This window comes from Macaca nemestrina, chromosome 2 (assembly GCF_043159975.1).
Source record: "Macaca nemestrina isolate mMacNem1 chromosome 2, mMacNem.hap1, whole genome shotgun sequence".
NCBI classification, from domain to species: Eukaryota; Metazoa; Chordata; class Mammalia; order Primates; family Cercopithecidae; genus Macaca; species Macaca nemestrina.
In genome coordinates this window covers 74,938,195-74,959,702 of record NC_092126.1, presented here as the reverse complement: position 1 = coordinate 74,959,702, position 21,508 = coordinate 74,938,195, and positions in this window count along the sequence as shown.

Here is a 21,508-nt window from a genome sequence, read left to right as displayed (position 1 = left end):
CTTTTTCACCATAGCCCTCTGTGGGCTTCCAGATATCACTTTGCCAATTCCACAAGAACTGTCTTAGCGAAAGGCTTCTGGAGGGGAAACCTGTAACTCTGAGTGATGATTTCACAGAACACAAAGAAGTTTCTCAGAAAGCTTCTTTCTCTTTGTTATCAGAGGATATTTCCTTTGGCCCTATAGTCATCAAAGGGATCCGAAAGATCTGTTCTCAGATTCCACAGAAATAAGGCTATCAAAGAGATCCAAGAAATACAGATGAAACTCTGTGAGATGTATTAAAAGAACACTAAGCAGTTTCTCAGAAAGCTTCTTTCCAGATTTAATCTGAGGATATTTCCTTTTTCACCATAGCCCTCTATGGGCTTCCAAATATCACTTTGCCAATTCCACAAGAACTGTTTTAGCGAAAGGTTTCTCGATGGGAAAGCTGTAACGCTGTGAGTTGATTTCACAGAACACAAAGAAGTTTCTCAGAAAGCTTCTTTCTCTTTGTTATCGGCGGATATTTCCTTTGGACCTATAGTGTTCAAAGGGATCGGAAATATCTGTTCTCAGATTCCACAGAAGTAAGCCTAGCAAAGAGATCCACGAAATACAGATGTAACTCTGTGAGTGGAAGTCACACATCACAGAGCAGTTCCTCAGAAAGCTTCTTTCCAGGTTTCATCTGAGGATATTTCCTTTTTCACCGTAGCCCTATATGGGCTTCCAAATTTCACTTTACCAATTCCACAAGAACTGTCTTAGCGAAAGGCTTCGTTAGGGGAAAGCTATAACTCTGTGAGATGATTTCAGAAAACACAAAGAATTTTCTCAGAAAGCTTCTTTCTCTTTGTTATCGGAGGATATTTCCTTTGGCCCTATAGTCTTCCAAGGGATCCGTAATATCTGTTCTCAGATTCCACAGAAATAAGGCTAGCAAAGAGATCCGCGAAATAAAGATGTAAATCTGTGAGATGAATTAACAGCAAACTAAGCAGTTTCTCACAAAGCTATTTTCCAGATTTCATGTGAGGATATTTCCTTTTTCACCATAGCCTTCTATGGGCTTCCAAATATCACTTTGCCAATTCCACAAGAACTTTCGTAGCGAAAGGCTTCTTGAGGGGAAAGCTGTAACTCTGTGAGATGATTTCACAGAACACAAAGAATTTTCTCAGAAAGCTTCTTTCTCTTTGTTATCGGAGGATATTTCCTTTGGCCCTATAGTCTTCAAAGGGATCCGAAATATCTGTTCTCAGATTCCACAGATAAGGCTAGCAAAGAGATCCACAAAATACAGATATAACTCTGTGAGTGGAAGTCACACATCACAGAGCAGTTACTCAGAAAGCTTCTTTCCAGATTTCATCTGAGGATATTTCCTTTTTCACCACAGCCCTCTAATGGCTTCCAAATATCACTTTGCCAATTCCACGAGAACTGTCTTAACGAAAGGCTTCTTGAGGGGAAAGCTGTAACTCTGTGAGATGATTTCACAGAACACAAAGGAGTTTCTCAGAACGCTTCTTTCTCTTTTTATCGGAGGATATTTCCTTTGGCCCTATAGTCTTCAAAGGGATCTGAAATATCTGTTCTCAGATTCTACAGAAGTAAGGCTAGCAAAGAGATCCGTGAAATACAGATATAACTATGTCAGATGAATTAAAAGAACACCAAGCAGTTTCTCAGAAAGCTTCTTTCCAGATTTCATCTGAGGATATTTCCTTTTTCACCATAGTCCTTTATGGGTTTCCAAATATCACTTTGCCAATTCCACAATAACTGTCTAATCGAAAGGCTTCTCGAGGGGAAAGCTGTAACTCTGTGAGATGATTTCACAGAACACAAAGAAGTTTCTCAGAAAGCTTCTCTCTCTTTGTTAACGGAGGATATTTCCTTTGGCCCTATAGTCTTCAATGGGATCCGAAATATCTTTTCTCAGATTTCTCAGAAATAAGGCTAGCAAAGAGATGCACGAAATGCAGATGTTACTCTGTGAGTGGAAGTCACACATCACAGAACAGTTTCTCAGAATGCTTCTATCCAGATTTCATCTGAGGAAATTTCCTTTTTCACCATAGCCCTCTATGGGCTTCCAAATATCACTTTGCCAATTCCACAAGAACTCTCTTAGCGAAAGGCTTCTTCAGAGGAAAGCTGTAATTCTGTGACATGATTTCACAGAACACAAATAAGTTACTCAGAAAGCTTCCTTCTCTTTGTTATCGGAGGATATTTCCTTTCACCCTATAGTCTTTAAAGGGATCCGAAATATCTGTTCTCATATTCCGCAGAAATAACGCTAGCAAAGAGATCCATGAAACACAGATGTAACTCTGTGAGTGGAATTCACAAGTCACAGAGTAGTTTCTCAGAAAGCTTCTTTCCAGATTTCATATGAGGATATTTCCTTTTTCACCATATCCCTCAATGGGCTTCCAAATATCACCTTGCCAATTCCACAACAACTGTCTTATGGAAAGGTTTCTTGAGGGGAAAGCTGTAATTCTGTGAGATGATTTCACAGAACATCAAGAGGTTTCTCAGAAATCTTCTTTCTCTTTGTTATCGGAGCATATTTCCTATGGCCCTTTCGTCTTCAAAGGGATCCGAAATATCTACTCTCAGATTCCACAGAAATAAGGCTGGCAAAGAGATCCACGAAATACAGATGTAACTCTGTGAGTGGAAGTCACTCATCAGAGAGCAGTTTCTGTGATTGCTTCTTTCCAGATTTCTTTTGAGGATGTTTCCTTTTCACCCTAGCCCTCTATGGGCTTCCAAATATGACTTTGCCAATTCCACAAGAACTGTCTTAGTTAAAGGCTTCTTGAGGGGAAAGCTGTAACTCTGTGAGATGATTTCACAGAACACAAAGAAGATTCTCAGAAAGCTTCTTTCTCTTTGTTATCAGAGGATATTTCCTTTGGCCCTATGGTCTTCAAAGGGATCCGAAATATCTGTTCTCAGATTCCACAGAAATAAGGCTAGCAAAGAGATCCAAGACATACAGATGTAACTCTGTGAGATGAATTAACAGAAGACTAAGCAGTTTCTCAGAAAGCTTCTTTCCAGATTTCATCTGATGACATTTCCTTTTTCATCATCGCCCTCTATGGGCTTTCAAATATCACTTTCCCAATTCCACAAGAACTGTCTTAGCGAAAGTCTTCTTGAGGGGAAAGATGTAACTCTGTGAGACGATTTCACAGAACACAAAGAAGTTTCTCAGAAAGCTTCTTTCTCTTTGTTATCGGAGGATATTTCCTTTGGCCCTATAGTCTTCAAAGGGATCCAAAATATCTGTTCTCAGATTCCACAGAAATTAGGCTAGCAAGACATCCACGAAATACAGATGTAACTCTGTGAGATGACTTAACAGAACTCTAAGCAGTTTTTCAGAAAGCTTCTTTCCAGATTTCATCTGAGGATATTTCCTTTTTCACCTTAGCACTCTATGGGCTTCCAAATATCACTTTGCCAATTTACAACAACTGGCTTAGCGATAGGCTTCTTGAGAGGAAAGCTGTAACTCTGTGAGATGATTTCACAGAACACAAACAAGTTTCTGAGAAAGCTTCCTTCTGTTTGTTATCGGAGGATATTTGCTTTGGCCCTAAAGTCTACAAAGGGAACTGAAATATCTCTTCTCAGATTCCACAGATATACGGCTACAAAGAGATCCAAGAAATACAGATATAACTCTGTGAGTGGAAGTAACACATCACAGAGCAGTTTCTCAGAAAGCTTCTTTCCAGATTTCATCTGAGGATATTTCCTTTTTCACCATAGCACTCTATGGGCTTCCAAATATCACTTTTCCAATTCATCAAGAACTGTCTTAGTGAAAGGCTTCTTGAGAGGGAAGCTGTTACTCTGTGAGATGATTTCACAGAACACAAAGAAGTTTCTCAGAAAGCTTCTTTCTCTTTGTTATCGGAGGATATTTCCTTTGGCCCTATAGTCTTCAAAGGGATCCGAAATATCTGTTCTCAGATTCCACAGAAATAAGGCTAGCAAAGAAACACACGAAATACAGATGTAACTCTGTGAGTGGAAGACCCACATCATAGAGCACTTTCTCAGATAGCTTCTTTTCAATTTTCACCTAGGATATTTCCTTTTTCACCGTAGCCCTCTATGGGCTTCCAAATATCACTTTGCCAATTCCACGAGACCTGTCTTAGCGAAAGACTTCTTGAGAGGAAAGCTGTAACTCTGTGAGATGATTTCACAGAACACAAAGAAGTTTCCAGAAAGCTTCTTTCTCTTTGTTATCGGAGGATATTTCCTTTGGCCCTATAGTCTTCAAAGGGATCCGAAATATCTGTTCTCAGATTCCACAGAAAAAAAGGATAGCAAAGAGATCCATGAAACAGAGATGTAACTCTGTGAGTGGAAGTCACACATCACAGAGCAGTTTCTCAGAATGCTTCTTTCCAGATTTCATCTTAGGATAATTCCTTTTTCACCATAGCCCTCTATGGGCTTCCAAATATCACTTTGCCAATTTTACAACAACTGGCTTAGCGAAAGGCTTCTTGGGAGGAAAGCTGTAACTCTGTGAGATGTTTTCACAGAACACAAAGAAGTTTCTCAGAAAGCTTCTTTTTCTTTGTTATCGGAGGATATTTCCTTTGGACCTACAGTCTTCAAAGGGAACCGAAATATCTGTTCTCAGATTCCAGAGAAATAAGGCTAGCAAAGAGATCCACGAAATACAGATGTAACTCTGAGAGTGGAAGTCACACATCACAGAGCAGTTTCTCAGAAAGCTTCTTTCCAGAGTTGATCTGAGGATATTTCCTTTTTCACCATAGCCCTCCATGGGCTTCCAAATATCACTTTGCCAATTCCACAAGAACTGTCTTAGCGAAAGGCTTCTCGATGGGAAAGGTGTAACTCTGTGAGATGATTTCACAGAACACAAAGAAGTTCTTCATAAAGCTTAATTCTCTTTGTTATCGGAGGATGTTTCCTTTTTCCCTATAGTCTTCAAAGGGATCCGAAATATCTGTTCTCAGATTCCACAGAAATAAGGCTAGCAAAGAGATCCATGAAATACAGATGTAACTCTGTGAGTGGAAGTCACACATCACAAAGCAGTTTCTCAGAAAGCTTCTTTCTGGATTTCATCTAAGGATATTTCCTTTTTCACCATCGCCCTCTTTGGGCTCCCCAATATCACTTTGCCAATTCCACAATAACTCTCTTAGCGAAAGGCTTCTTGAGGAGAAAGCTGTAACTCTGTGAGATGATTTCACAGAACACAAAGAAATTTCTCAGAAAGCTTCTTTCTCTTTGTTAAAGGAGGATATTTCCTTTGGCCCTATACTCTTCAAAGGGATTCGAAATATCTGTTCTCAGATTCCACAGAAATAAGGCTAGCAAAGAGATCCACAAAATACAGATGTAACTCTGTGAGATGAATTAACCGAACATTAAGCATTTTCTCAGAAAGCTTCTTTCCAGATTTCATCTGAGAATATTTCCTTTTTCACCATAGCCCTCTATGGGCTTCCAAATATCACTTTGCCAATTCCACAAGAACTGTCTTAGCGAAAGGCTTTTTAAGGGGAAAGCTGTAACTCTGTGAGATGATTTCACAGAACACAAAGAAGTTTCTCAGAAAACTTCTTTTTGTTTGTTATCGGAGGATATTTCTTTTTGCCCTATAGTCTTCGAAGGGATCCGAAATATCTGTTCTCAAATTCCACAGAAAAAAGGCTAGCAAAGAGATCCACGCAATACAGGTGTAACTCTGTGAGTGGAAGTACCACATCACAGAGCAGTTTCTCAGAAAGCTTCTTTCCAGAATTGATCTGAGGATATTTCCTTTTTCACCATAGCCATCTATGGGCTTCCAAATATCACTTTGCCAATTTCACAAGAACTGTTTTAGTGAAAGGCTTCTTGAGGGGAAAGCTGTAACTCTGTGAGATGATTTTACATGACACAAAGAAGTTTCTAAGAAAGTTTCTTTCTCTTTATTATCGGAGGATATTTCCCTTGACCCAATAGTCTTCAAAGGGATCCGAAATATCTGTTCTCAGATTCCACAGAAATAAGGCTAGGAAAGAGATCCACGAAATACAGATGTAACTCTGTGAGATGAATTAACAGAAGACTAAGCAGTTTCTCAGAAAGCTTCTTTCCAGATTTTATCTGAGGGTATTTCCTTTTTCACCATAGCCCTCTATAGGCTTCCAAATATCACTTTGCTGATTCCACAAGAACTGTCTTAGCGAAAGTCTTCTTGAGTGGAAAACTGAAACTCTGTGAGATGATTTCACAGAACACAAAGAAGATTCTCAGAAAGCTTCTTTCTCTTTGTTATCGGAGGATATTTCCTTTGGCCCTATAGTCTTCAAAGGGATTCGAAATATCTGTTCTCAGACTCCACAGAAATAAGGCTAGCAAAGAGATCCAAGAAATACAGATGTAACTCGGAGAGAACAATTAACAGAACACTAAGCAGTTTCTCAGAAAGCTTCTTTCCAGATTTCATCTGATGATATTTCCTTTTTCACCATAGCCCTCTATGGGCTTCCAAATATCCCTTTGCCAATTCAAAAACAACTGTCTTAGCGAAAGGTTTCTTGGGGGGAAAGATGTAACTCTGTGTGGTGATTTCACAGAACACAAAGAAGTTTCTCAGAAAGCTTCTTTCTCTTTGTTATCGGAGGATATTTCCATTGGCCCTATATTCTTCAAAGGGATCCGAAATATCTGTTCTCAGATCCCACAGAAATAAGGCTAGCAAAGAGATCCACGAAATACAGATGTAACTCTGTGGGTGGAAGTCACTCATCACAGAGCATTTTCTCAGAAAGCTTCTTTCCAGATTTCATCTGAGAATATTTCCTTTTTCACCATAGCCCTCTACGGGCTTCCAAATATCACTTTGAAAATTCCACAAGAACTGTCTTAGCGAAAGGTTTCTTGAGGGGAAAGCTGTAACTCTGTGAGATGATTTCACAGAACACAAAGAAGTTTCCCAGAAAGGTTTTTCTCTTTGTTATCGGAGGATATTTCCTTTGTCCCTGTACTCTTCAAAGGGATCCGAAATATCTGTTCTCAGATTCCACAGAAATAAGGCTAGCAAAGAGTTTCACGAAGTATATTTGTAACTCTGTGCGATGAATTAACAGAACTCTAAGCAGTTTCTCAGAAAGCTTCTTTCCAGATTTAATCTGAGGATATTTCCTTTTTCACCATAGCCCTCTATGGCTTCCAAATATCACTTTGCCAATACCACAACAACTGTCTCAGCGAAAGGCTTCTTGAGGGGAAAGCTGTAACTCTGTCAGATGATTTCACAGAACACAAAGAAGTTTCTCAGAAAACTTCTTTTTGTTTGTTATCTGAGGATATTTCTTTTGGCCCTATAGTCTTCGAAGCGATCTGAAATATCTGTTCTCAGATTCCACAGAAATAAGGCTACCAAAGAGATCCACGAAATACAGATGTAACTGTGTGAGATGAATTAACAGAACACTAAGCAGTTTCTCAGAAAGCTTCTTTCCAGATTTCATCTGAGGATATTTCCTTTTTCACCATAGCCCTGTATGGGCTTCCAAATATCATTTTGCCAATTCCACAAGAACTGTCTTAGCGAAAGGCTTCTGGAGGGGAAGGCTGTAACTCTGTGAGATGATTTCACAGAACACAAAGAAGTTTCTCAGAAAACTTCTTTCTCTTTTTTATCGGAGGATATTTCCTTTGGCACTATAGTCTTCAAAGGGATCTGAAATATCTGTTCTCAGATTCCACAAAAATAAGGCTACAAAGAGACCCACGAAATACAGATGTAACTCTGTGAGATGAATTAAGAGAACACTAAGCAGTTTCTCAGAAAGCTTCTTTCCAGATTTCATCTGAGGATATTTCCTTTTTCACCATAGCCCTCTATGGGCTTCCAAATATCACTTTGCAGATTCCACAAGAACTGTCTTAGCGAAAGGCTTCTTGAGGAGAAAGCTGTAACTCTGTGAGATGATTTCACAGAACACAAAGAAGTTTCTCAGAAAGCTTCTTTCTCTTTGTTAACGGAGGATATTTCCTTTGGCCCTATACTCTTCAAAGGGATTCGAAATATCTGTTCTCACATTCCACAGAAATAAGGCTAGCAAAGAGATCCATGAAATACAGATGTAACTCTGTGAGATGAATTAACAGAACACTAAGCATTTTCTCAGAAAGCTTCCTTCCAGATTTCATCTGAGGATATTTCCTTTTTCACCATAGCCCTCTATGGCTTCCAAATATCATTTTTCCAATTCCACAAGAACTATCTAAGCGAAAGGCTTCTGGAGAGCAAAGCTGTAACTCTGTGAGATGATTTCACAGAACTCAAAGAAGTTTCTCAGAAAACTTCTTTTTCTTTCTTATCCGAGGATATTTCTTTTGGCCCTATAGTCTTCGAAGAGATCCGAAATATCTGTTCTCAGATTCCACAGAAATAAGGCTAGCAAAGAGATCCACGAAATACAGATGTAACTCTGTGGGTGGAAGTCACACATCAAAAAGCAGCTTCTCAGAAAGCTTCTTTCCAGATTTCATCTGAGGATATGTGCTTTTTTACCATAGCCCTCTAAGGGCTTCCAAATATCACTTTGCCAATTCCACAAGAACTGTATAAGCGAAAGTCTTCTTGAGGGAAAAGCTGGAACGCTCTGCGATGATTTCACCGAACAGAAAGAAGTTTCTCAGAAAGCTTCTTTCTCTTTGTTATCGGAGGCTATTTTCTTGGGCCGTATAGTCTTCAAAGGCATCGGAAATATCTGTTCTCAGATTCCACAGAAATAAGGCTAGCAATGAGATCCACGAAATACAGATGAAATTCTGTGAGTTGAAGTCACACATCACAGAGCAGTTTCTCAGAAAGCTTCTTTCCAGATTTCATCTGAGGATATATCCTTTTTCACCATAGCCCTCTAATGGCTCCCAAATATCACTTTGCCAATTCCACAAGAACTGTCTTAGCGAAAGGCTTCCTGAGGGGAAAGCTGTAACTCTGTGAGATGTTTTCACAGAACACAAAGAAGTTTCTCAGAAAGCTTTTTTCTCTTTTTATCGGAGGATATTTCCTTTGTCCTTATACTCTTCAAAGGGATCCGAAATATCTGTTCTCAATTTCCGCAGAAAAAAGGCTTGCAAAGTGATCCATGAAATACAGACGTAACTCTGTGAGATGAATTAACAGAAGACTAAGCAGTTTCTCAGAAAGCTTCCTTACAGATTTCATCTGAGGATATTTCCTTTTTCAGCATAGCCCACTGTGAGCTTTCAAATATCACTTTGCCAATTCCACAAGAACTGTCTTAGTGAAAGGCTTCTGGATGGGAAACTGTAACACTGTTAGATGATTCCACAGAACACAAAGAAGATTCACAGAAAGCTTCTTTCTCTCTGTTATCGGAGGATATTTCCTTTGGCCCTATATTCTTCAAAGGGAACCGAAATATCTGTTCTCATATTCCACAGAAATAAGGCTAGCAAAGAGATCCACGAAATACAGATGTAACTCTGTGCATGGAATTCACACATCACAGAGTAGTTTCTCAGAAAGCTTCTTTGCAGATTTCATCTGAGGATATTTCCTTTTTCACCATAGCCCTTTATGGGCTTCCAAATATCACTTTGCCAATTCCACAAGAACTGTCTTAGCGAAAGGCTTATTGAGGGGAAAGCTGTAACTCTGTGAGATGATTTCACAGAACACAAAGAAGTTTCTCAGAAAGCTTCTTTCCCTTTGTTATTGGAGGATTTTTCCTTTGGCCCTATAGTCTTCAAAGGGATCCGTAATATCTGTTCTCAGATTCCACAGAAATAAGGCTAGCAAAGAGATCCACGAAATACAGATGTAACTCTGTGACAAGAATTAAAAGAATACTAAGCAGATTCTCAGAAAGATTCTTTCCACATTTCATCTGAGGATATTTCCTTTTTCACCCTAGCCATCTATGCGCTTCCAAATATCACTTTGCCAATTCCACAGGAACTGTCTTAACGAAAGGCTTCTTGAGGGGAAAGCTGTAACTCTGTGAGGTGATTTCACAGATCACAAAGAAGTTTCCAGAAAGCTTCTTTCTCTTTGTTATCGGAGGATATATACTTTGGCCCTATATTCTTCAAAGGGATCCGAAATATCTGTTCTCAGATTCCATAGAAATAAGGCTAGCAAAGAGATCCACGAAATACAGATGTAACTCTGTGAGTGGAAGTCACACATCCCAGAGCAGTTTCTCAGAAAGCTTCTTTCGAGATTACATAAGAGGATATTTCCTTTTTCACCATAACCCTTTATGGGCATCCAAATATCACTTTGCCAAATCCACAAGAACTGTCTTAGCGAAAGGCTTCTTCAGGGGAAAGTTGTAACTCTGTGAGATGATTTCTCAGAACAAAAAGAAGTTTCTCAGAAAGCTTCTTTCTCATTGTTATCGGAGTATATTTCCTTTGAATCTTTACTCTTCAAAGGGATCCGAAATATCTGTTCTCAGATTCCAAAGAAATAAGGCTAGCAAAGAGATCCACGAAATACAGATGTAACTCTGTGAGATGAATTAACAGAACACTAACCGGTTTCTCAGAAAGCTTCTTTCCAGATTTCATCTGAGGATATTTCCTTTTTCACCATAGCCCTCTATGGGCTTCCAAATATAACTTTGCCAATTCCACAAGAACTGTCTTAGCGAAAGGCTTCCTGAGGGGAAAGCTGTAACTCGGTGAGATGATTTTACAGAACACAAGCAAATTTCTAAGAAAGCTTCTTTCTCTTTGTTATCGGAGGACATTTCCTTTGGCCCTATAGTCTTCAAAGGGATCCGAAATATCTGTTCTCAGATTCCACAGAAATAAGGCAATCAAAGAGATCCACGAAATACAGATGTAACTCTGTGAAATGAAGTCACATATCACAGAGCAGTTTCTCAGAAAGCTTCCTTCCAGATTTCATCTGATTATATTTCCTTTTTCACCATAGCCCTCTAAGGCCTTCCAAATATCACTTTGCCAATTCCACAAGAACTAACTTTGCGAAAGTCTTCTTCAGGGGAAAGTTGTAACTCTGTGAGATGATTTCTCAGAACACAAAGAAGTTTCTCAGAAAGCTTCTTTCTCTTTGTTATCGGAGGAAATTTCCTTTGGCCCTATAGTCTTCAAAGGGATCCGAAATATCTGTTCTCAGATTCTACAGAAATAAGGCTATCAAAAAGATTCAAGAAATACAGATGTAACTCTGTGAGATGAATTAACAGAACACTAAGCAGTTTCTCAGAAAGCTTCTTACCACATGTCATCTGAGGATATTTTCTTTTTCGCCATAGCCCTCTATGCGCTTCCAAATATCACTTTGCCAATTCCACACGAACTGTCTTAGCAAAAGGCTTCTTGAGGGGAAAGCTGAAATTCTGTGAGATGATTTCACAGAACACAAGGAAGTGTCTCAGAAAGCTGCTTTCTCTTTGTTATCGGAGGATATTTCCTTTGGCCCTATAGTCTTCAAAGGGATCCGAAATATCTGTTCTCAGATTCAACAGAAATAAGGCTAGTAAGGAGATCCACGAAATACAGATGTAACTCTGTGAGTTGAAGTCACACATCACAGAGCAGTTTCTCAGAAAGCTTCTTTCCAGATTTCATCTGAGGATATTTCCTTTTTCACCATAGCCCACTGTGAGCTTTCAAATATCACTTTGCCAATTCCACAAGAACTGTCTTAGTGAAAGGCTTCTGGATGGGAAACTGTAACACTGTTAGATGATTTCACAGAACACAAAGAAGTTTCTCAGAAAGCTTCTTTCCCTCTGTTATCGGAGGATATTTCCTTTGGCCCTATAGTCTTCAAAGGGAACCGAATTATCTGTTCTCAGATTCCACAGAAATAAGGCTAGCAAAGAGATCCACGAAATACAGATGTAACTCTGTGCATGGAATTCACACATCACAGAGTAGTTTCTCAGAAAGCTTCTTTCCAGATTTCATCTGAGGATATTTCCTTTTTCACCATAGCCCTCAATGGGCTTTCAAATATCACTTTGCCAATTCCACAAGAACTGTCTTAGCGAAAGGCTTATTGAGGGGAAAGCTGTAACTCTGTGAGATGATTTCACAGAACACAATGAAGTTTCTCAGAAAGCTTCTTTCTCTTTGTTATTGGAGGATTTTTCCTTTGGCCCTATAGTCTTCAAAGGTATCCGTAATATCTGTTCTCAGATTCCACAGAAATAAGGCTAGCAAAGAGATCCACGAAATACAGATGTAACTCTGTGACAAGAATTAAAAGAATACTAAGCAGTTTCTCAGAAAGGTTCTTTCCACATTTCATCTGAGGATATTTCCTTTTTCACCCTAGCCATCTATGGGCTTCCAAATATCACTTTGCCAATTCCACAGGAACTGTCTTAGCGAAAGGCTTCTTGAGAGGAAAGCTGTAATTCTGTGAGATGATTTCACAGAACACAAAGAAGTTTATGAGAAAGCTTCTTTCTCTTTGTTATCGGAGGATATTTCCTTTGGCACTATAGTCTTCAAAGGGATCCGAAATATCTGTTCTCAGATTCCACAGAAATAAGGCTAGCAAAGAGATCCACGAAATACAGATGTAACTCTGTGAGTGGAAGTCACACATCCCAGAGCAGTTTCTCAGAAAGCTTCTTTCCAGATTACATAATAGGATATTTCCTTTTTCACCATAGCCCTTTATGGGCATCCAAATATCACTTTGCCAAATCCACAAGAACTGTCTTAGCGAAAGGCTTCTTGAGGGGAAAGCTGCAACTCTGTGAGATGATTTCACAGAACACAAAGAAGTTTCTCAGAAAGCTTCTTTCACTTTGTTATCGGAGGATATTTCCTTTGGCCCTATAGTCTTCAAAGGGATCCGAAATATCTGTTCTCAGATTCCAGAGAAATAAGGCTAGCAAAGAGATCCACGAAATACAGATGTAACTCTGTGAGATGAATTAACAGAACAGTAAGCAGTTTCTCAGAAAGCTTCTTTCCAGATTTCATCTGAGGATATTTCCTTTTTCACGATAGCCCTCTGAGGGCTTCCAAATATCACTTTGCCAATTTCACAAGAACTGCCTTAGCGAAAGTCTTCTTGAGGGGAAAGCTGTAACTCTGTGAGATGATTTCACAGAACACAAGGAAGTTTCTACGAAAGCTGCTTTCTCTTTGTTATCGGAGGATATTTCCTTTGGCCCTAGAGTCTTCAAAGGGATCCCAAGTATCTGTTCTCAGATTCCATAGAAATATGGCTAGCAAAGATATCCCCGAAATACAGATGTAAATCTGTGAGTGGAAGTCACACATCACAGAGCAGTTTCTCAGAAAGCTTCTTTCCAGATTTCATCTGAGGATATTTCCTTTTTCACCATAGCCCTCTATGGGCTTTCAAATATCACTTTGCCAATTCCACAAGAACTGTCTTAGCTAAAGGCTTCTTGAGGGGAAAGCTGTAACTCTGTGAGAGGATTTCACAGAACACAAAGAAGTTTCTCAGAAAGCTTCTTTCTCTTTGTTGTCGGAGGATATTTCCTTTGGCCCTATAGTCTTCAAAGGGATCCGAAATATCAGTTCTCAGATTCCACAGAAATAAGGCTAGCAAAGAGATCCACGAAATACAGATGTAACTCTGTGAGTGGAAGTCACACATCACAGAGCAGTCTCTCAGAAAGCTTCTTTCCAGATTTCATCTGAGGATATTTCCTTTTTCACCATAGCCCTCTAGGGGCTTCCAAATATCACTTTGCCAATTCCACAAGAACTGTCTTAGCGAAAGGCTTTTTGAGGGGAAAGCTGTAACTCTGTGAGATGATTTCACAGAACACAAAGAAGTTTCTCAGAAAACTTCTTTTTGTTTGTTATCGGAGGATATTTCTTTTTGCCCTATAGTCTTCGAAGGGATCCGAAATATCTGTTCTCAAATTCCACAGAAAAAAGGCTAGCAAAGAGATCCACGCAATACAGGTGTAACTCTGTGAGTGGAAGTACCACATCACAGAGCAGTTTCTCAGAAAGCTTCTTTCCAGAATTGATCTGAGGATATTTCCTTTTTCACCATAGCCATCTATGGGCTTCCAAATATCACTTTGCCAATTTCACAAGAACTGTTTTAGTGAAAGGCTTCTTGAGGGGAAAGCTGTAACTCTGTGAGATGATTTTACATGACACAAAGAAGTTTCTAAGAAAGTTTCTTTCTCTTTATTATCGGAGGATATTTCCCTTGACCCAATAGTCTTCAAAGGGATCCGAAATATCTGTTCTCAGATTCCACAGAAATAAGGCTAGGAAAGAGATCCACGAAATACAGATGTAACTCTGTGAGATGAATTAACAGAAGACTAAGCAGTTTCTCAGAAAGCTTCTTTCCAGATTTTATCTGAGGGTATTTCCTTTTTCACCATAGCCCTCTATAGGCTTCCAAATATCACTTTGCTGATTCCACAAGAACTGTCTTAGCGAAAGTCTTCTTGAGTGGAAAACTGAAACTCTGTGAGATGATTTCACAGAACACAAAGAAGATTCTCAGAAAGCTTCTTTCTCTTTGTTATCGGAGGATATTTCCTTTGGCCCTATAGTCTTCAAAGGGATTCGAAATATCTGTTCTCAGACTCCACAGAAATAAGGCTAGCAAAGAGATCCAAGAAATACAGATGTAACTCGGAGAGAACAATTAACAGAACACTAAGCAGTTTCTCAGAAAGCTTCTTTCCAGATTTCATCTGATGATATTTCCTTTTTCACCATAGCCCTCTATGGGCTTCCAAATATCCCTTTGCCAATTCAAAAACAACTGTCTTAGCGAAAGGTTTCTTGGGGGGAAAGATGTAACTCTGTGTGGTGATTTCACAGAACACAAAGAAGTTTCTCAGAAAGCTTCTTTCTCTTTGTTATCGGAGGATATTTCCATTGGCCCTATATTCTTCAAAGGGATCCGAAATATCTGTTCTCAGATCCCACAGAAATAAGGCTAGCAAAGAGATCCACGAAATACAGATGTAACTCTGTGGGTGGAAGTCACTCATCACAGAGCATTTTCTCAGAAAGCTTCTTTCCAGATTTCATCTGAGAATATTTCCTTTTTCACCATAGACCTCTACGGGCTTCCAAATATCACTTTGAAAATTCCACAAGAACTGTCTTAGCGAAAGGTTTCTTGAGGGGAAAGCTGTAACTCTGTGAGATGATTTCACAGAACACAAAGAAGTTTCCCAGAAAGGTTTTTCTCTTTGTTATCGGAGGATATTTCCTTTGTCCCTGTACTCTTCAAAGGGATCCGAAATATCTGTTCTCAGATTCCACAAAAATAAGGCTAGCAAAGAGTTTCACGAAGTATATTTGTAACTCTGTGAGATGAATTAAGAGAACACTAAGCAGTTTCTCAGAAAGCTTCTTTCCAGATTTCATCTGAGGATATTTCCTTTTTCACCATAGCCCTCTATGGGCTTCCAAATATCACTTTGCAGATTCCACAAGAACTGTCTTAGCGAAAGGCTTCTTGAGGAGAAAGCTGTAACTCTGTGAGATGATTTCACAGAACACAAAGAAGTTTCTCAGAAAGCTTCTTTCTCTTTGTTAACGGAGGATATTTCCTTTGGCCCTATACTCTTCAAAGGGATTCGAAATATCTGTTCTCACATTCCACAGAAATAAGGCTAGCAAAGAGATCCATGAAATACAGATGTAACTCTGTGAGATGAATTAACAGAACACTAAGCATTTTCTCAGAAAGCTTCCTTCCAGATTTCATCTGAGGATATTTCCTTTTTCACCATAGCCCTCTATGGCTTCCAAATATCATTTTTCCAATTCCACAAGAACTATCTAAGCGAAAGGCTTCTGGAGAGCAAAGCTGTAACTCTGTGAGATGATTTCACAGAACTCAAAGAATTTTCTCAGAAAACTTCTTTTTCTTTCTTATCCGAGGATATTTCTTTTGGCCCTATAGTCTTCGAAGAGATCCGAAATATCTGTTCTCAGATTCCACAGAAATAAGGCTAGCAAAGAGATCCACGAAATACAGATGTAACTCTGTGGGTGGAAGTCACACATCACAGAGCAGTTTCTCAGGAATCTTCTTTCCAGATTTCATCTGAGAATATTTCCTTTTTCACCATAGCCCTCTACGGACTTCCAAATATCACTTTGCCAATTCCACTAGAACTGTCCTAGCGAAAGGCTTCTTGAGGAGAGAACTGTAACTCTGTGTGATGATTTCACAGAACACAAAGAAGTTTCTCTGAAAGCTTCTTTCTCTTAGTTATCGGAGGATATTTCCTTTGGCCCTATAGTCTTCAAAGGGATCCGAAGTATCTGTTCTCAGATTCCACACAAATAAGGCTAGCAAAGAGGTCCACGAAATACAGATGTTACTCTGTGAGTGGATGTCCCACATCACAGAGCAGTTTCTCAGAAAGCTTCTTTCCAGGTTTCATCTGAGGATATTTCCTTTTTCAACCTAGCCCCCTATGGGCTTCCAAATATCACTTTGCCAATTCCACGAGAACTGTCTTAGCGAAAGGCTTCTTGAGGAGAAAGCTGTAACTCTGTGAGATGATTTCACAGAACACAAAGAAGTTTCTCAGAGAGTTCTCTCTCTTTTTTACCAGAGGGTTTTCCTTTGGCCCTATAGTCTTAAAAGGGATCCGAAATATCTGTTCTCAGATTCCAGAGAAATAAGGCTAGCAAAGAGATCCACGAAATACAGATGTAACCCTGTGAGATGAATTAACAGAACACTAAGCAGTTTCTCAGAAAGCTTCTTTCCAGATTTCATCTGAGGATATTTCCTTTTTCACCATAGCCTTCTATGGGCTTCCAAATGTCACTTTGCAGATTCCACAAGAACTGTCTTAGCGAAAGTCTTCTTGAGGGGAAAGCTGAAACTCTATGAGATGATTTCACAGAACACAAAGAAGTTTCTCAGAAACCTTCTTTCTCTTTGTTATCGGAGGATATTTCCTTTGGCCCTATAGTCTTCAAAGGGATCCGAAGTATCTGTTCTCAGATTCCACAGAAATAAGGCTAGCAAAGAGATCCACGAAGTACAGATGTAACTCTGTGAGATGAACTAACAGAACACTAAGCAGTTCCTCAGAAAACTTCTTTCCAGATTTCATCTGAGGATATTTCCTTTTTCACCATAGCCCTCTATGGGCTTCCAAATAACCACTTTGCAAAATCCACAAGAACTGTCTTAGCGAAAGGCTTCTTGAGGCGAAAGCTGTAACTCTGTGAGATGATTTCACAGAACACAAAGAAGTTTCTCAGAAAGCTTCTTTCTCTTTGTTATCGAAGGATATTTCCTTTGGCCAAATAGTCTTCAAAGGGATCCGAAATATCTGTTCTCAGATTCCAGAGAAATAAGGCTAGCAAAGAGATCCACGAAATATAGATGTAACTCTGTGGATGGAAATCACACATCACAGAGCAGTTTCTAAGAAATCTTCTTTCCGGATTTCATCTGAGAATATTTCCTTTTTCACCATAGCCCTCTACGGGCTTCCAAATATCACTTTGAAAATTCCACAAGAACTGTCTTAGCGAAAGGCTTCTTGAGGGGAAAGCTGTAACTCTGTGAGATGATTTCACAGAACACAAAGAAGTTTCTCAGAAAGCTTTTTTCTCTTTTTATCGGAGGATATTTCCTTTGTCCCTATACTCTTCAAAGGGATCCGAAATATCTGTTCTCAATTTCCGCAGAAAAAAGGCTTGCAAAGTGATCCATGAAATACAGACGTAACTCTGTGAGATGAATTAACAGAACAAAAAGCAGTTTCTCAGAAAGCTTCTTTCCAGATTTCATCTGAGGATATTTCTTTTTTCACCATGGCCCTTATGGGCTTCCAAATATCACTTCTCCAATTCCACAAGAACTGTCTTAGCGAAAGGCTTCTTGAGGAGAAAGCTGTAACTCTGTGTGATGATTTCACAGAACACAAAGAAGTTTCTCAGAAAGCTTCTTTCTCTTTGTTATCGGAGGATATTTCCTTTGGCCCTATAGTCTTCAAAGGGATCCGAAATATCTGTTCTCAGATTCCACAGAAATAAGGCTAGCAAAGAGATCCACGAAATACAGATGTAACTCTGTGAGATGAATTAACGGAACACTAAGCAGTTTCTCAGAAAGCTTCTTTCCAGATTTCATCTGAGGATATTTCAGTTTTCACCATAGCCCTCTATGGGCTTCCAATTATCACTTCGCCAATTCCACAAGAACTGTCTTAGCGAAAATCTTCTTGAGGGGAAAGCTGTAACGCTGTGAGATGATTACAGAGAACACAAAGAAGTTTCTCAGAAGGCCTCTTTCTCTTTGTTATCGGAGGATATTTCCATGGGCCTTATAGTATTCAAAGGGATCCGAAATATCTGTTCTCAGATTCCACAGAAATAAAGCTATCAAAGAGATCCACGAAATACAGATGTAACTCTGTTAGATGAATTAGCAGAACACTAACCAGTTTCTCAGAAAGCTTCTTTCCAGATTTCATCTGAGGATATGTGCTTTTTTACCATAGCCCTCTAAGGGCTTCCAAATATCACTTTGCCAATTCCACAAGAACTGTATAAGCGAAAGTCTTCTTGAGGGAAAAGCTGGAACGCTCTGCGATGATTTCACCGAACAGAAAGAAGTTTCTCAGAAAGCTTCTTTCTCTTTGTTATCGGAGGCTATTTTCTTGGGCCGTATAGTCTTCAAAGGCATCGGAAATATCTGTTCTCAGATTCCACAGAAATAAGGCTAGCAATGAGATCCACGAAATACAGATGAAATTCTGTGAGTTGAAGTCACACATCACAGAGCAGTTTCTCAGAAAGCTTCTTTCCAGATTTCATCTGAGGATATATCCTTTTTCACCATAGCCCTCTAATGGCTCCCAAATATCACTTTGCCAATTCCACAAGAACTGTCTTAGCGAAAGGCTTCCTGAGGGGAAAGCTGTAACTCTGTGAGATGTTTTCACAGAACACAAAGAAGTTTCTCAGAAAGTTTTTTTCTCTTTTTATCGGAGGATATTTCCTTTGTCCTTATACTCTTCAAAGGGATCCGAAATATCTGTTCTCAATTTCCGCAGAAAAAAGGCTTGCAAAGTGATCCATGAAATACAGACGTAACTCTGTGAGATGAATTAACAGAAGACTAAGCAGTTTCTCAGAAAGCTTCCTTACAGATTTCATCTGAGGATATTTCCTTTTTCAGCATAGCCCACTGTGAGCTTTCAAATATCACTTTGCCAATTCCACAAGAACTGTCTTAGTGAAAGGCTTCTGGATGGGAAACTGTAACACTGTTAGATGATTCCACAGAACACAAAGAAGATTCACAGAAAGCTTCTTTCTCTCTGTTATCGGAGGATATTTCCTTTGGCCCTATATTCTTCAAAGGGAACCGAAATATCTGTTCTCATATTCCACAGAAATAAGGCTAGCAAAGAGATCCACGAAATACAGATGTAACTCTGTGCATGGAATTCACACATCACAGAGTAGTTTCTCAGAAAGCTTCTTTGCAGATTTCATCTGAGGATATTTCCTTTTTCACCATAGCCCTTTATGGGCTTCCAAATATCACTTTGCCAATTCCACAAGAACTGTCTTAGCGAAAGGCTTATTGAGGGGAAAGCTGTAACTCTGTGAGATGATTTCACAGAACACAAAGAAGTTTCTCAGAAAGCTTCTTTCTCTTTGTTATTGGAGGATTTTTCCTTTGGCCCTATAGTCTTCAAAGGGATCCGTAATATCTGTTCTCAGATTCCACAGAAATAAGGCTAGCAAAGAGATCCACGAAATACAGATGTAACTCTGTGACAAGAATTAAAAGAATACTAAGCAGATTCTCAGAAAGATTCTTTCCACATTTCATCTGAGGATATTTCCTTTTTCACCCTAGCCATCTATGCGCTTCCAAATATCACTTTGCCAATTCCACAGGAACTGTCTTAGCGAAAGGCTTCTTGAGGGGAAAGCTGTAACTCTGTGAGGTGATTTCACAGATCACAAAGAAGTTTCCAGAAAGCTTCTGTCTCTTTGTTATCGGAGGATATATACTTTGGCCCTATATTCTTCAAAGGGATCCGAAATATCTGTTCTCAGATTCCATAGAAATAAGGCTAGCAAAGAGATCCACGAAATACAGATGTAACTCTGTGAGTGGAAGTCACACATCCCAGAGCAGTTTCTCAGAAAGCTTCTTTCGAGATTACATAAGAGGATATTTCCTTTTTCACCATAACCCTTTATGGGCATCCAAATATCACTTTGCCAAATCCACAAGAACTGTCTTAGCGAAAGGCTTCTTCAGGGGAAAGTTGTAACTCTGTGAGATGATTTCTCAGAACAAAAAGAAGTTTCTCAGAAAGCTTCTTTCTCATTGTTATCGGAGTATATTTCCTTTGAATCTTTACTCTTCAAAGGGATCCGAAATATCTGTTCTCAGATTCCAAAGAAATAAGGCTAGCAAAGAGATCCACGAAATACAGATGTAACTCTGTGAGATGAATTAACAGAACACTAACCGGTTTCTCAGAAAGCTTCTTTCCAGATTTCATCTGAGGATATTTCCTTTTTCACCATAGCCCTCTATGGGCTTCCAAATATAACTTTGCCAATTCCACAAGAACTGTCTTAGCGAAAGGCTTCCTGAGGGGAAAGCTGTAACTCGGTGAGATGATTTTACAGAACACAAGCAAATTTCTAAGAAAGCTTCTTTCTCTTTGTTATCGGAGGACATTTCCTTTGGCCCTATAGTCTTCAAAGGGATCCGAAATATCTGTTCTCAGATTCCACAGAAATAAGGCAATCAAAGAGATCCACGAAATACAGATGTAACTCTGTGAAATGAAGTCACATATCACAGAGCAGTTTCTCAGAAAGCTTCCTTCCAGATTTCATCTGATTATATTTCCTTTTTCACCATAGCCCTCTAAGGCCTTCCAAATATCACTTTGCCAATTCCACAAGAACTAACTTTGCGAAAGTCTTCTTCAGGGGAAAGTTGTAACTCTGTGAGATGATTTCTCAGAACACAAAGAAGTTTCTCAGAAAGCTTCTTTCTCTTTGTTATCGGAGGAAATTTCCTTTGGCCCTATAGTCTTCAAAGGGATCCGAAATATCTGTTCTCAGATTCTACAGAAATAAGGCTATCAAAAAGATTCAAGAAATACAGATGTAACTCTGTGAGATGAATTAACAGAACACTAAGCAGTTTCTCAGAAAGCTTCTTACCACATGTCATCTGAGGATATTTTCTTTTTCGCCATAGCCCTCTATGCGCTTCCAAATATCACTTTGCCAATTCCACACGAACTGTCTTAGCAAAAGGCTTCTTGAGGGGAAAGCTGAAATTCTGTGAGATGATTTCACAGAACACAAGGAAGTGTCTCAGAAAGCTGCTTTCTCTTTGTTATCGGAGGATATTTCCTTTGGCCCTATAGTCTTCAAAGGGATCCGAAATATCTGTTCTCAGATTCAACAGAAATAAGGCTAGTAAGGAGATCCACGAAATACAGATGTA